This window comes from Nicotiana tabacum, chromosome 2, assembly GCF_000715075.1.
Source record: "Nicotiana tabacum cultivar K326 chromosome 2, ASM71507v2, whole genome shotgun sequence".
NCBI lineage: Eukaryota > Viridiplantae > Streptophyta > Magnoliopsida > Solanales > Solanaceae > Nicotiana > Nicotiana tabacum.
The window spans coordinates 34,106,550-34,120,176 of NC_134081.1; the positions used below are offsets into that span (position 1 = coordinate 34,106,550).

Consider the following 13,627-nt stretch of genomic DNA (forward strand, 5'->3'; position numbering starts at 1 on the left):
GCAGCATATTATGCGACCGCAGAACAGGTCTGTGGTCCGCATAACTACCGCAGACCCAGACAAACGTTTTCCTATTTTTGGCACCAAATTATGCGGCCGATATACGGACCGCATATCCATTCTACGGTCGCATATGCGACCGCATACCCTATTCCGGAGCTTCATTTTTGGGGTTTTTAAACCCGACCCTATTACGTTAAAACCTATGCCATAGTCTATTTTTTAGCATATTTCTAATATTTTTAGAGTGGGAAAGAGTTCTTAGAGTGGCAAGTAACGTCCAACCTAATATCCAACAATTCTTGCTCAATCCTTGAAGATTATCGAGAAAGTCTTCATCTTAGAGGTAAGGATCTATGCCCTAGCACTTAATTTCGAAAATCTACAAAAAATGGGATAATTTGAAAGATAATTCTTGTGTGTGGAAGTTGTTATCTTGCATGCATGTATTATTGAAGTATGTGGGAAGGTTGAGAACTAAAAATGGTAGAGAGTGGGTTGAGGGATGATGGAATCTTTCGTAAAAGGGCCTTAAAAACCTTGATGCACAGCTAGTGCTTGATAATATGCTCAAATGAGCTAGTAGCATGATCATCTTTCTAATTTTGGTTCAACTTGTTATATTTCTAAAATAGATTGAAGTTGCTAAGAATTCCGGATCGTTTTAAAAGTTTAAGGAAGCTCAATTGAGGTATGTTTGGCTAAACCCCCGTTCTTCTTAGAATCCAATCACAAATTGATCATTATAGAATTGGCTATTCCTAATGTGTTTGTGTTGAAGGATGTATGTTCAATATTTATTATAAATGCTTCATCATGTCATCTTGCTATTTGAGGATGTGTTCAAAAATGTGGAATATGTATTAGAAATGTTAAGACTTCATGTCAAGATCGAATAAAGGTTGTTATGCCAAATTGTATGAAAAGTCTCAATGTGCCTAAGATTCCCAAATTGCTCATATGTAAATTTAATGTCTTGAATGGGAAACCTTATTGTTGTTGATAATGATAATGATGTTTGGATGTGGAAAGGGAAAACTGGAATCATGAAATACGGCCAAGTGCCAAGAATGACTTTAGAATTGTGGCCACTAGTGCCAATGAATTGAAAGGATGTGGAAAAAGTATGATGTGAAATGATTGACTGAAAAAGGTAATGTCTCGGGTGAGACGGCCTAGCCGATCGGGCCGTGATCGGACAACTTGCCGCACACATGGTGGTAACTGTGCTGGAAATTATAAACTGAAAAAGGTAATGTCTCGAGTGAGACGGCCTAGCCGATCGGGCCATGATCGGGCGCCATGCCGCACACATGGTGGTGTTTAGTTTTACATACTAGTGCTATTCGGCGGTACTAACATCCCCTTTGCCGGGGGCGCTGCATCTTTAAATGGATGCAGGTGGTTCCATAGCAAGCAGTGTTGATCAGCGATAGTGGTACATCCTTTTCCCATCATACATGGTGAGCCCCACTTCATCTCGGGGTCATGTATTGTATCTTTTGTTCATGTTATTATCACGTTTTGAGGTATAGCTGGGGCCTTGTTGCCGGCTCTATCATAACACTCTTTTGTAACTTTTAGAGGCTCCGTAGACAATATGTGAGTTGTACATGGGTGCTAGAAAATTCAAACAAGTTATGTTGTGTTTTGATCACTTGTTCCACTCAATCATAAGAATGTGTGTATCTTGGAACTTTAAAAAAATTATGTAACTAATGAGACGATTTAGTATTGTATATACGATCTTCCAACTGTCTAATTAATGAAATCATGTCTTCTTTTGATCATGGGTGAGTTGGGTAGAAAGTAACTAACATGCTTGCTCGACCGGGTTCACTCGGATGAGCGCTGGTCGCGCTTTCCGAGGCTGGGGCATGACTTAGTCAAGCATCTGCAAACCAACAAACAATCGTCTTCTACAACACACCCTTCTCAAGCAATACAAGATAGTGATAGCGTTCTCTTACATATCTGAAATCTCATATGATGTTTGGAACTCATGACCTTTATTTCGAAACGGAATCGCAATCGTTACTCCATTTAATCCCAAACCCACACGGTTAACCGCATCTATCATGCTATTATAAAAATATGAGAATCACGTTATCAACTCTGAATCACAAGTAGGATGGTCCTACTCATAAACACTCCATTGACCCTTGACCTTCCACTTAACTTAGTTCAGGGGAAAATCACAACACTTAACAAGCTTTGCATATCCGTAGAAAACATCTGCCTCAAGTCGGGGTCAAAACCATTATGAGCTCTTTGAAACCCATTTGCACATAACTAATTCATCAGAACTGATTCCTTCTAAATCAACCAAGTCACGCAGACTTCTAAACCTCAAAAGTCTTGCCACGAAAGCACCTTTAAGGCCCTACCATACCAAAGGAACTGATCGTTTCTGTTACCATATTGATCCAAGCCACTGCTATAATGACCCAACTTCTTCATACAACTCTTGACCTGCCTCCAAGATAACACTTCTCATTCCCAGTACACTATGGCCCTCAACCAAAACTCTTTCCCAAATGATCTCAACAGGAAACTATGTTATCCTAATATCCGTAAGCCACGTTATTCACTCCATGTACCCAAAAGTACCTCAACCGAAATGCATGCGCTGAAGAACCTTTAAATGAATCTAAGTTTGTTTCTTCCATCTCTCAAACAATTCATCGCAGATAATGGTACATAAATACTCCAAGCCTCTTTCCCAATCCAATGCCAATCTTATATCCTTAGCCACACAAGGAATCCGGAAATCTTTAGATACCACACCTTGGATCTTGAACACATTGCAATCATTCTAGAGAGTTACCCACTCTATCCTAGTCATGAATACCTAGCCAAACATGTCAAATGACTAGTTGCTCCATTAACATATGAATACTCCGAAAAGCAATTCCATCCTTAGGCAACCCATTAAATCCTTTTACATTGCATGCTACATTCGCGACGAATATCAAACATGAGTTATTCCACAATCTCCATATATTAATAAAGCATAATACATCATGCATCCAGTAAATTCCTTGATCAAATCAACCCCGATGCCACCCTTCTCAAATCATAGCTAATCCACAAGCATATCCTAGTCCGGAAACTACAATAACTCATGCCCATATGACCTAATCGTCGATTGTAAGCTCCCCTACATGGCTTGAATCCACATAACGAATCATCGGATAACCACAATACTCTTCCTTCTTAACACCATGATCTCGCACAGTTATTTAGCTGAATTCCTCCTAAGGTCATGTAGCACTAGTCATAACACATTCCAAATTATCTACCAATTCTTACTCATCCCCGTGACGGTCGTTCCAATCTCCTCAAGTGATCCGAACTATAGTTATAGTACATGCATTCCACTGGATAAAATGGAAAACTCTTCATAGGTATGTCATAAGAATCATACAACCTCAAACCTTCTCACAAGAGATAACCCGCCTACTTAGCCTCAAATCGACATCTTTCTATGCCCTTACCATGGCTACAACCACTATGTAATGAGTTGAGCCTCCCGAGTCTACACTCGTCAACAAGATATGAGAATCAACTTCATTCCACAAATGAACAACTAAAAGTTCCATCAACACACTCACAACTTAAGACAGTATTATACATCAACACAATAAGCAACCATCCATATTTCCTTCTACATCTCAAGCAAATCCTTCTCATCACATCCAAACTACCTAAGTGTAGTTCTTAGACGTATAATACTTATCTCACAACTATCTTTCCACTCACTGAGGTAACAATACAACTACTAAGAACACTACCAGACATAAAAGACAAAAATTACATACTCATATGACTGAATTTGCCGAGCCACAACTGTGATCTATACCTGGCCTCAAGTTCTCCAGACTGGCCTACCTCACAACACATAAACACACCTCGCAGCTATCCACAACATCGCCAATGGTCGGTGCACAACTGATATCGAGTACTCTACATTACATACAAATGAATGGAAAGAAATCGAAGATATAGACTTTAAACTGAAATAAAGTACCACGATAAGGAAAGACAAAAAGGGATGTGTTCCATGATGACTTGTGGGCGCTCGAAGATAATTATGGACATCATTATACCGATCCGTAAGACTCTACGAGACACTTACTCATGACTCGTTGAACCTATGAATCTAGAGCTATGATATCAATCTGTCACGACCCATAATCTCACCTAGTCATGATGCCACTTAATCTAAATTGATAGGTAAGTCAAATAGCATATAACATAACTCGAATGGATAATCATCAATAAATATCTAACAAGATAGAGGAAATCAATAAAACTATCCCAAACTTGGTAGTACTGAGCCACTATGATTTAGATTACAATGCTGGTACGAAAAAAGTACAATATTTGTTTGAATATACATAAAGAGAAGTATGAACCCTAAACTATCATGAACAAGTGGTAGCTTTTATCTGGAATGCTGGTACATCTTTAATGCTAGCCTTCGTCATTAACCCATAGTTTAGCTCCCAAAATTTGCACACAAGGTGCAGAAGTATAGTATGAGTAAAATCGACCTCATGTACTCGGTAAGTATCAAGACTAACCTCAGTGAAGTAATGACGAGGTTCTAAGTCTAAAGATACTCACTTTATATGTCTTGAACAACTCAATATCATATATAGTATAGAGAAGCATCCAAGGAACAGTCATAGAATAGCATATGTCAATAATAAAGGTGCATAATGGTAGAAGAGGTAATAAGCATGCTTTTCCAATTAAACAGGTCACGACAAGTACAACTTGCACCAATATCGCTCATACTAAAGAGACATGCACCAAGTATCATGTACTGAAATACCTCTAGACGAATGTAAAGTGTCTATACATGGTAGTGTTCGATTCCATATTTGTTCTAAATGGCATCTATATGAAGTCTTTTACATGAGTCCAACATATTAATGTATGATGATGACTAGCTCTTTACCTCAATCGGACACCCTTCAAGTGTGCAACAACTCACTAACAAGTCTCATGCAATGTATAATGCATCAACTAGCATATATAGAAGATATGCATGATAAAGCATATAAAATGCATGAATACGCACAAAGAATTCACTTGAATGGTCAAAGCTTCCATCTTTATACTCAATAACTCATCACATAGGATCCCACATCACAATCAACCATTTACCTATTGGTTTCTCACAAGCTCCGTATACGCCATCAAGAGAGAAATATGAGAGGGAGATCCTAGCATGATGGATACATATCCACACGCTGCACGGTAAAAACCCCACTATAATTATGCCAATATCACCATAACCTCGTGGCAGAAACCTCGTGCTATAATAATAACAATATCACGTGCCATAACCTCGGTCCATATCAGAGAACCATATGTAGGAATATATGCATATGAATAGGAGATAAACATATATAATGCATGTGGACGGATGAATCACCATGCATGGATATATGTATGTATACAAGAGATGAACTCTACATATGCCTATGTGTACGTATGACTGTGGACTCAACATGTAATCCATCATCAAAATAATCATCGTACCCAAATAAGCATCAAAAACCCAATCATAGTCTTTAACATGGATAATGAAACTCAAGTAGCCATACAACAGTTTAAGGCATATCACAAGATTAATAGTATGGATGTGTGTTCATAATATATGTGTGACTACGTCCAAGTCAAGTACATCAATAATCTGAAGAATAGCTCTTCATGCTCAAAATAATGTATCATTAACCTAAATATTATCTCTAGCATGGCTTATGGTGCTCACGTAGTCATTCAATCAAGTAAAACATATATAGAACAAGTAGAACACACAATCAAACAAGGCGTAAAGTAATCTAGAATCTACCCAAGCATGAATAACCATGGCACATACATATACGCTTGTCACCATACATATACATCATCCTCGCATGTAGCAAACAATATCGCTTATGAGGAAAAATTACCTCTAACCAAAGCTAGGCAAAATACTTACTTTATCCGACTAGTCTTCAATCTCAAATCACGTCAAAACCTCATTCAAACCTTTCAATCACGCAAATTCAAGCCAAACATTATTCAAAAAAGTTAAAAAATTCTATAGGAAGCGATCCCAATCCATAAGGCCTCGATCTTTGATAAATTCCCAAAAGATCAACAAAAGTCAACTCGAGCCCGCATGCCCAAAATCCGAAACCAATACCAAATCCCATTGACCCGCAACTTGCAGAGAATATATAAATAGTATCCAAATTCGGGTCCAAATCGGTGGTCAAAAATTCAAACTACACTCTCTAAAGTTTTTGACAAAACTCCCATATTTTACTTTGAAATTTCATGTTTTAGGTATAGAAATCTAAAGGGAATCATGATATTTAGTCAAAACAAAGTAGAAATTACTTACCTTTAAAATATGGGTGAAATCCATTTCTAAAATCACCTAATCCTGAGCTTCAAAACTCATAATAGTGAAAAAAGAACAATTTTCCAAAATTTTGACATAAATACCCCTGACAACCAGATACCCTTCGCGATCGCGGCCAATACCCACGCGATCACAATGAACAAAATGACCTAGGCCTTCGGTCCTTCTACAAGAACGCGACCGAGGCTCCGCATAGCGCAAGCCATCTGACCGCACCTCTACGCGAACGCACGAATCTGCCGGCGAACGTGCAAGCCAACCTGCCAAACTTCCTCTCTACTACGCGATCGCATTTCACACTTCGTGACCGCGTTTTACCACCAATCTACTCTCCGCGATCACGACTCATCCTCTACGATCGCGTAACACAAAATTCATGCTGCCTCCATTTCTTCTTCATGGTCGCGCGGCTACTCCCGGTGATCACGATACATACCACTGACTACAGAAACCAGCAACTCAACATAGCTCCGAATGATCTGAAATTATTATGAAACTCACTCGAGCCCCTCGGGACCCCGTTCAATCATCCTAACAAGTCCGTATACCTTATTCAAACTTATCCAAAGTCTCAAAACACTAATAACTACATCAAAACCAAGAATCACACGTCAAACCAAAAATCTTCAAACTTTCATAAGTTCAAAATTTCAACTTTCGGCTAGAAGCGTCAGATCAACCGCGGGCTACCCGAGGCTTGAACCAAACATATTGTCAAACCTAAAACTATCATACGAACCTATTGCAAACTTCAAATCACCAATCCGGAGTTGTTCACATAGAAGTCAAATTTCGGTCAACTCTTTCAACTTAAAGCTTTCAAATTAAGAATTGCCCTTTCAAACCACTTCCGAACATCTCATAAATTAAAACCAATCATACTCGTATGCCATAATACGCCATATGAAGCTACTCACAGCCTCAAATCACCCACCGAAATGCTAGAACTTAGAACGACCGATTGGGTTGTTATACATATACTAATATATAGTCTTCCTACTTATCAGCTCCCAAAGGGTTGATTATAAACTAATGGTCGATTTGGGGCTACAATCTATAGAACCTGATGTACACAATGACGACGAAGAAGATATTTAACCACTTATCAGCTAAGCTGAGGATAAAATATATTCCTTAGAAGTATTTTTCAATCCAATGTACTGCCAAATCAACCTTAAAATCTACAAATTTTCGCTTCCTCTTCAAATGGAACTCGCTATTGATGGGCTAAAAAATATAACTTTTACAAGAAAGGTGGAAGAAGGGAGAAGGTACAGCTGAGCTCTATTCAAAAAATGGAGAAAAATACGAGCTAAAAGAGGCAATAATGCTAAACTTAAGAAGAAGAAGACGATGAAGAAGTGGGTTTTGGTTCTTTATTTTTATTTTGATAATAGTTATATTTTTTATAGTGTGGTGAAATCATAATAAATAAAACTTGGGGTTGGTGACTTAACCTTCCCCATCAACTTCACATTAACACTAATTTAACAAGAAAGTCTCCTATACAATATTTAAAACTTGAAGGTAAATCTCGCAATTTATGTTTTAAAAGATGTCATCTACCCATCTCATCCAAGTAACTACTTGGCCGGGCAACATGCCAAATTATATAATTACACACAAATTCTATTCTTACTCAGCTTTTCAATCATGGTCTATTCACATTCTATTAATCATGATAACCTGAAACATTTGATGTAAATATCAAACCGAGTAAGTTTTTATCGGCAGTGACAAGTATTAAAATTAAAATAAAAAAGTGAACCATTTCCACATATCTCAGAAGACCTCGGCGTGTTTCACATTTAATAAAATTGAAATCCTTATACGCCAAAAAACAGTACCAACCAACTCTTACTTATTGATAGACTAGTAAGGAGAAACACGTGCAAAAGCACGAGCCCAACATGAACAAAGTCATAAACTTCTTATAGAGTTACAGTTCTTACATTCTGTTACCTTCTGACATAACTTCAACATTATGAAATCCAGCAAAGTCGTTGTATCATCAAGAACAATGGCAAATTATGCTTAAGAAAAAATCATCAACATCAACTTGCCAATTTTATTCTAGACCCCTCTCTCTCTGCATAAGCTTTTGGTCAACAATTTCCTGTAATTCAGCAAAAAAAGAAAAAAAAAAATATCTCGTTCTATCCAGGATGACTGTGTGCAAGGAACCAAGGAGAGTGGATCATAATGATCAGCAAGCAGCTCGTGCAGATTTTGGCGCCAAATGTGACTTCTTCCACACTCTTGAGCAGTAAACAATATAGGAACTAATGTTTCCAAGCAAGGGAATGTATAACTAACAATCACACAATACAGTAGAAGTTAGGTAGTCGCACAATCACAAAATTATTAACTTGAATATAAAAGAAACAACAACAAATGCCAGCATGGATATTAAAAGCATGAATGACTTGAAAAAAATTCTCATTTCACCATACTAAACATTAAATAAATCTTACATCATTCATATACATCTTTCTGATATTAAACATAAGGAAGGAATGCCTGCAGATTGTTAAACAATTATTTACACTTTTTCACTCGCTGAAAAAGTTTTGAAAGCCTTAACTGCTTCACTTGTAAGACTGAAGCTTTACAATAAAAATGAATTTTTTGGAAATCTAATTTCAGTTTGTTCCTAACTTATCCAAGTAATTTAGCCTCCAGAAAAGCTTTACCCCCGTGCAATCAACTTTAATTTATTTTTCAGTTAGCCATAAATAATACTTTAACTTATTTTTCAGTTAGCCATATATAATACTTTAACTTATTTTTCAGTTAGCCATATATAATACTTTAACTTATTTTTCGGTTGGCCTGGTAAGTAGCTCCCACACAATTCAACTTTTAAGCCATCCTTACTCCCAAAAATTGACAGAAAAATAGAAAGTAAGAAAGTGTCTCAGTACATAAAAAGTATATACACACGTAATTTTCAAAATAGGTGGAGTAATGATTGGTAAGAAATTAGCTTTTTCTGTTCCATATCCTGTATAAGAAACTGAAGATACTACCAAAACAGAATAGGTACTATTCATAGCTTCTAATGTTAAAATAACATCTTCTTCTAAACATCCTCTTCTACACAAGATAGCCAAACCTTTACAAAAATTGTGGACTTTCAAAAATTCAATAAGGTTCGCCGAAATTAAAACGCTCTTACCAGCTTATCAACGCGCATCTAATGCTATAGATAAAATACATATTAGCTCTATATATTTCAGAGTTTCATCTAAAATGAGTACATACATCAGTAGTGTCCACTCCCACTCGATGCCAAAGGCAAAACCTTCATCGGCACCTTGGGAGGTGAACTCTTGATGAATGTACAATGACAGGGTATAGAAAAATAGGAATGGGAAAACTTCCATCATTCTTCTCCTTCAAAATACCATGCGCCTCACCTAAATGGATTGATATACTGAACAAAAGGAGAAACAACTCAAAGAAACTATAAAAGAGTTACTTAATGAGAGGATAGCTTAACTACAACATGAACTAAGAATCGTAACTCTAGAAGTAGATGTTACTTTAAGTTCCAAACTCTCACTCACAAAGACCAAATGGGAGAACAAACAATATAAGAGCTTATGCCAAACATAACATTGACAAGCTATCTTCTTTGTGCAGAAAAGACACAAGACATGGATGATTTAGTTTAATTTGTAGTCGTCTTGAAGACAAATGCTAATTATTTAATATATTTGGTCTCAAAGTATTCCTCACAGGTTCCCCAACTATTGCCACACCTAAAATTAGGATAGATTCGCTTAGGAATAAATAAATGAAAAGGTATATATTAACTTGAATAAAATTAATTGCTTTCAAAGTAAGATTTATTTAAAAAAAATTAATGTGCATTGAACTTAACTTAGTGCAAACAACATTAGCAATTGTTAAACTTACCTAATTTTATATATTGTCGTCTCTCTTACACACCAAGAAATTTCAAGACCCACTAAAATTAGCTAGAAAGAAAGAGATTTCTAAAATATATGACTGGTCATTTCCTTGTTATCAAGTGGTGTATTCATTAGCTTATTTGATTTGATCAAGATGCTAAATTGTTTGTGAATCCTACTTATTGTCAATCTTTATAGAGATTAAAGAAGTGTCTTTATATTCACGTTCTTGATTAATATAGGAGGGGGGAGGGGGTTGATAATTACCCAACTCGAATAAGGGGAAATTACAATGAGTTTTCCCCCCTTTATTCTTCATTTAAATAGAGTCCCAGTGGCCTTCAATTTACTGCAAAATAAAGAACCATGTAGTAGGGCAGAGTTAGCAAAAAGTCAAATAGAGTTGAAGGATTTTACGACTTATTAGGATGATTCTCTTAATTTTAGATTCTTTAGTCATATGTGCATGTTGTCCAATTGAAACATCTAAATAAGCATTTTTACAAAAACTTGATGTTCACTGTTTGGGGACCTTGATCCTGTCAAAACTATAAAAATTATGTATGTTTCGTACTATAGATGAGTATGATACCAATATGGTGCATTCCTTCATAGGTGGAGAAAGGTTAAACTAATCTAGATTTTATACAAATCTAGTGGCAATTAAGACTTAAGATTAGTAATCCTGATGAAACCGCATTTTCATTCACATTATCCATACTTACCAAGTAAATTGTTTAACTCTCCCTTTGTTCTCAAGCATAAGAAGTTAGAATAGAAATGAATTTTACCTCACAAATAGAGAAACACAAGCATATTTATAGTTTAATACTATATTTAATTGCACAGTGTTGGATTTTGCTCAGTGCATACTAATCTAGATATTTCTGAACAATGAAAGAGAACCTACCACAAAATTGAGGCATGTCGCACATCACCTATTCCCATGGCAAAATACATATAGTCCAACTGCTTAGGAAGTGCAACTAATGTACTACATAGAAGTTAAAAATATTCTCAAAATACTAAAACATAAAGGAGCACATTACAAACCGAAGTCATATCTGAACTTCACTGCATACTTTCACTAATTGTTCAAAATCAAAACTTGGATACTCAACCAAACTACTTCCATCCTATTTCAAATCAGATTTAGGCATGCACGGTCCAATAGAGACTCGGTTCAAATGGAAATGATTGAGAAAAATCCCAAGACAATAAACTTCTTTTTCTAATATAAATAATATCATGAGGAGAAAACGCAAAAACTGTTCACGGATAAACATAAAGAGACACCAAATTAGCACTCTCGTGTAGGAACTATTACCACTCATGTCGTTTCCAAAATTACAGCATACCCCTATTACATTCTAATAGCAAGAGAGATGTAAGGTTGAACTCATCCTCATATAGAAGGTCAAGTCGACACTCATTAGTGTAGAAATTAGGAGGAAGCATTGTAAGAAATGATATAATCTTTCAATTACACATAGAACATACATCTCAATGTAATAGAAACTCGGCTAACTTACATCATATATTAGTATATGCATAGACTCCATAACTATTTGCACTCCTAAAGTCTCCATGACATAAGCGAAAATAATTATATCCTGTATATCACTTACCAAAGCAAAGTAGGAGAATCAGTAGCCAAAGGGAAAAGAAGGCAATTTATACAACATTTACACATTCGTGGATATATGCATTAGTTGTGTAGGAATACAGTAGTAAAACTAAAATCACATAATACAGAGCATTTGATCACATTGGCTATCATAAGAAATTAGAAGATAAGTATGCATCTGATCTTTGTCTCAACTATTAAAGATCAGAGAATGTATAAAAATTATGCAACAACATAGGAAAAGGATCAACTGGCATACTTTAAGGATTACTCATTAGAAATTAGAACTGGATTTCTTTTATAGAAATATTCAGCAACAATAAGAATCCCGTCCTGGAAACCCTGTAAAAGGAGAATGACAAATCTGCTGCAAGTGGTTCTATGGGAACAAAAAGAAAAAGAGTATAGTTCTACGCCTAGTTACTACATTTCAAGTATACTCACTTAGCTTTAAGGAATCGCAAGGTGAATTTCCTCCACAAGAACAACCCAAAGAAAGATCACTATCAGTGTGACATCCAGTTCTGCTAGATAAAGATATCCCTGTGAAAATGAGGCACAAATATTAATATGCATTGACAAAATTAAGCAACAAAATAACCCCCAAAAGAAGGGAGCTACTAACAAATGACCATCAAACTCCTATAAGCAACAAAAAGTAGCAATAAAGAAAGAAACAAAAGAGAAACCTCGACAGAGTGATAAATGCAGTAGAATCGTGAAAACAAAGACCATAATGAAGAAATTATAAATCCAAACCAAAAATGGAGGGCGAAAGGGATCAATGGTAAGAAAGAAGAAGGGAAACCCAGTAGAGCAAAAAGACTTCTTCGCCTATCCCGTTCTATTCAATTAAAACAAAGAAGAAGAAAGATATATTATCTAATTACCAGTCACCACCAAAGTAATCACAAAAAAACTCTTATAATTTACTCCTGAATTGAGAAGTTCATCCTTACCTCTAAATATGAGCCTCCACCCAAAGATCACTATCAGTAGTTATCTGAGGAAAACTACTACTCTTGGAACTTCTATTTGAACCCTTGATGCCAAAACTGGCTTTTTCTCTTCTTTGCTGGAGTATCGGGAAACTCAATTATAGAAAACAAAACACATGCACCCCATAATAGATCCTTTTGACGCCATCAAAGACCTTCAAAGGAAAAGAAATTTACACTTTAAAAGAGTGACAAACTGACAATAGAGAGAAGCAACTCATCAAAACATATAGATTTGATACTAAAAAACTAACGAAGAGAGATAAGCGCAGAAAACATGTGGAAAACTCACCAAACGGAGAGATAGTACTTCCAAGTAGGAAAGGAGTAGCGAAGGAAAATCCCAGGGAAGGTTAGAGAAGACCCAAATTAATGTTGTATAATTGCTACACGTGAGTTTGCTAAAGAGAGGTGGAATCCATGTGTATTCACCAATCGAATAGGCCAAAGTTTATAATAATATAATTTATATTACTTTTTGTACAACAGTTCATCCCTGTATTCGTACACTGTACCTAAATATTAGTAATTATTGAATTTTTAGTTCCAAAGTCTTTATCGCATTTATAGATTAATAAAATAATGCACCGCGAATTACTTTGCCTTGAGCTTCGTAGATTAAAGTCTTAACCTACTCCCCATTCCACGAGTATTTAATAAG

The 13,627-nt window shown here is 36.1% G+C and overlaps 1 long non-coding RNA gene across 16 annotated transcripts; it reads right to left on the reverse strand.

The window, feature by feature from the left end:
* Positions 1-8,258: 8,258 nt before the first annotated feature.
* On the reverse strand, positions 8,259-13,415 carry LOC107775290 (uncharacterized). 16 transcript variants are annotated; one of them, XR_012699802.1, is made up of 7 exons: positions 13,259-13,415; positions 12,928-13,121; positions 12,228-12,511; positions 11,874-11,964; positions 11,252-11,335; positions 10,609-10,690; positions 8,259-8,735 (listed from the first exon to the last, which is right to left on the reverse strand). It is a non-coding gene; the product is annotated as an uncharacterized LOC107775290 (long non-coding RNA). The 16 variants fall into 16 exon arrangements; XR_012699816.1 differs by lacking the exon at positions 11,252-11,335 and having other exon boundaries at positions 12,413-12,511; XR_012699798.1 differs by having other exon boundaries at positions 8,259-11,335; positions 12,228-12,310; positions 12,413-12,511.
* Positions 13,416-13,627: the final 212 nt, after the last annotated feature.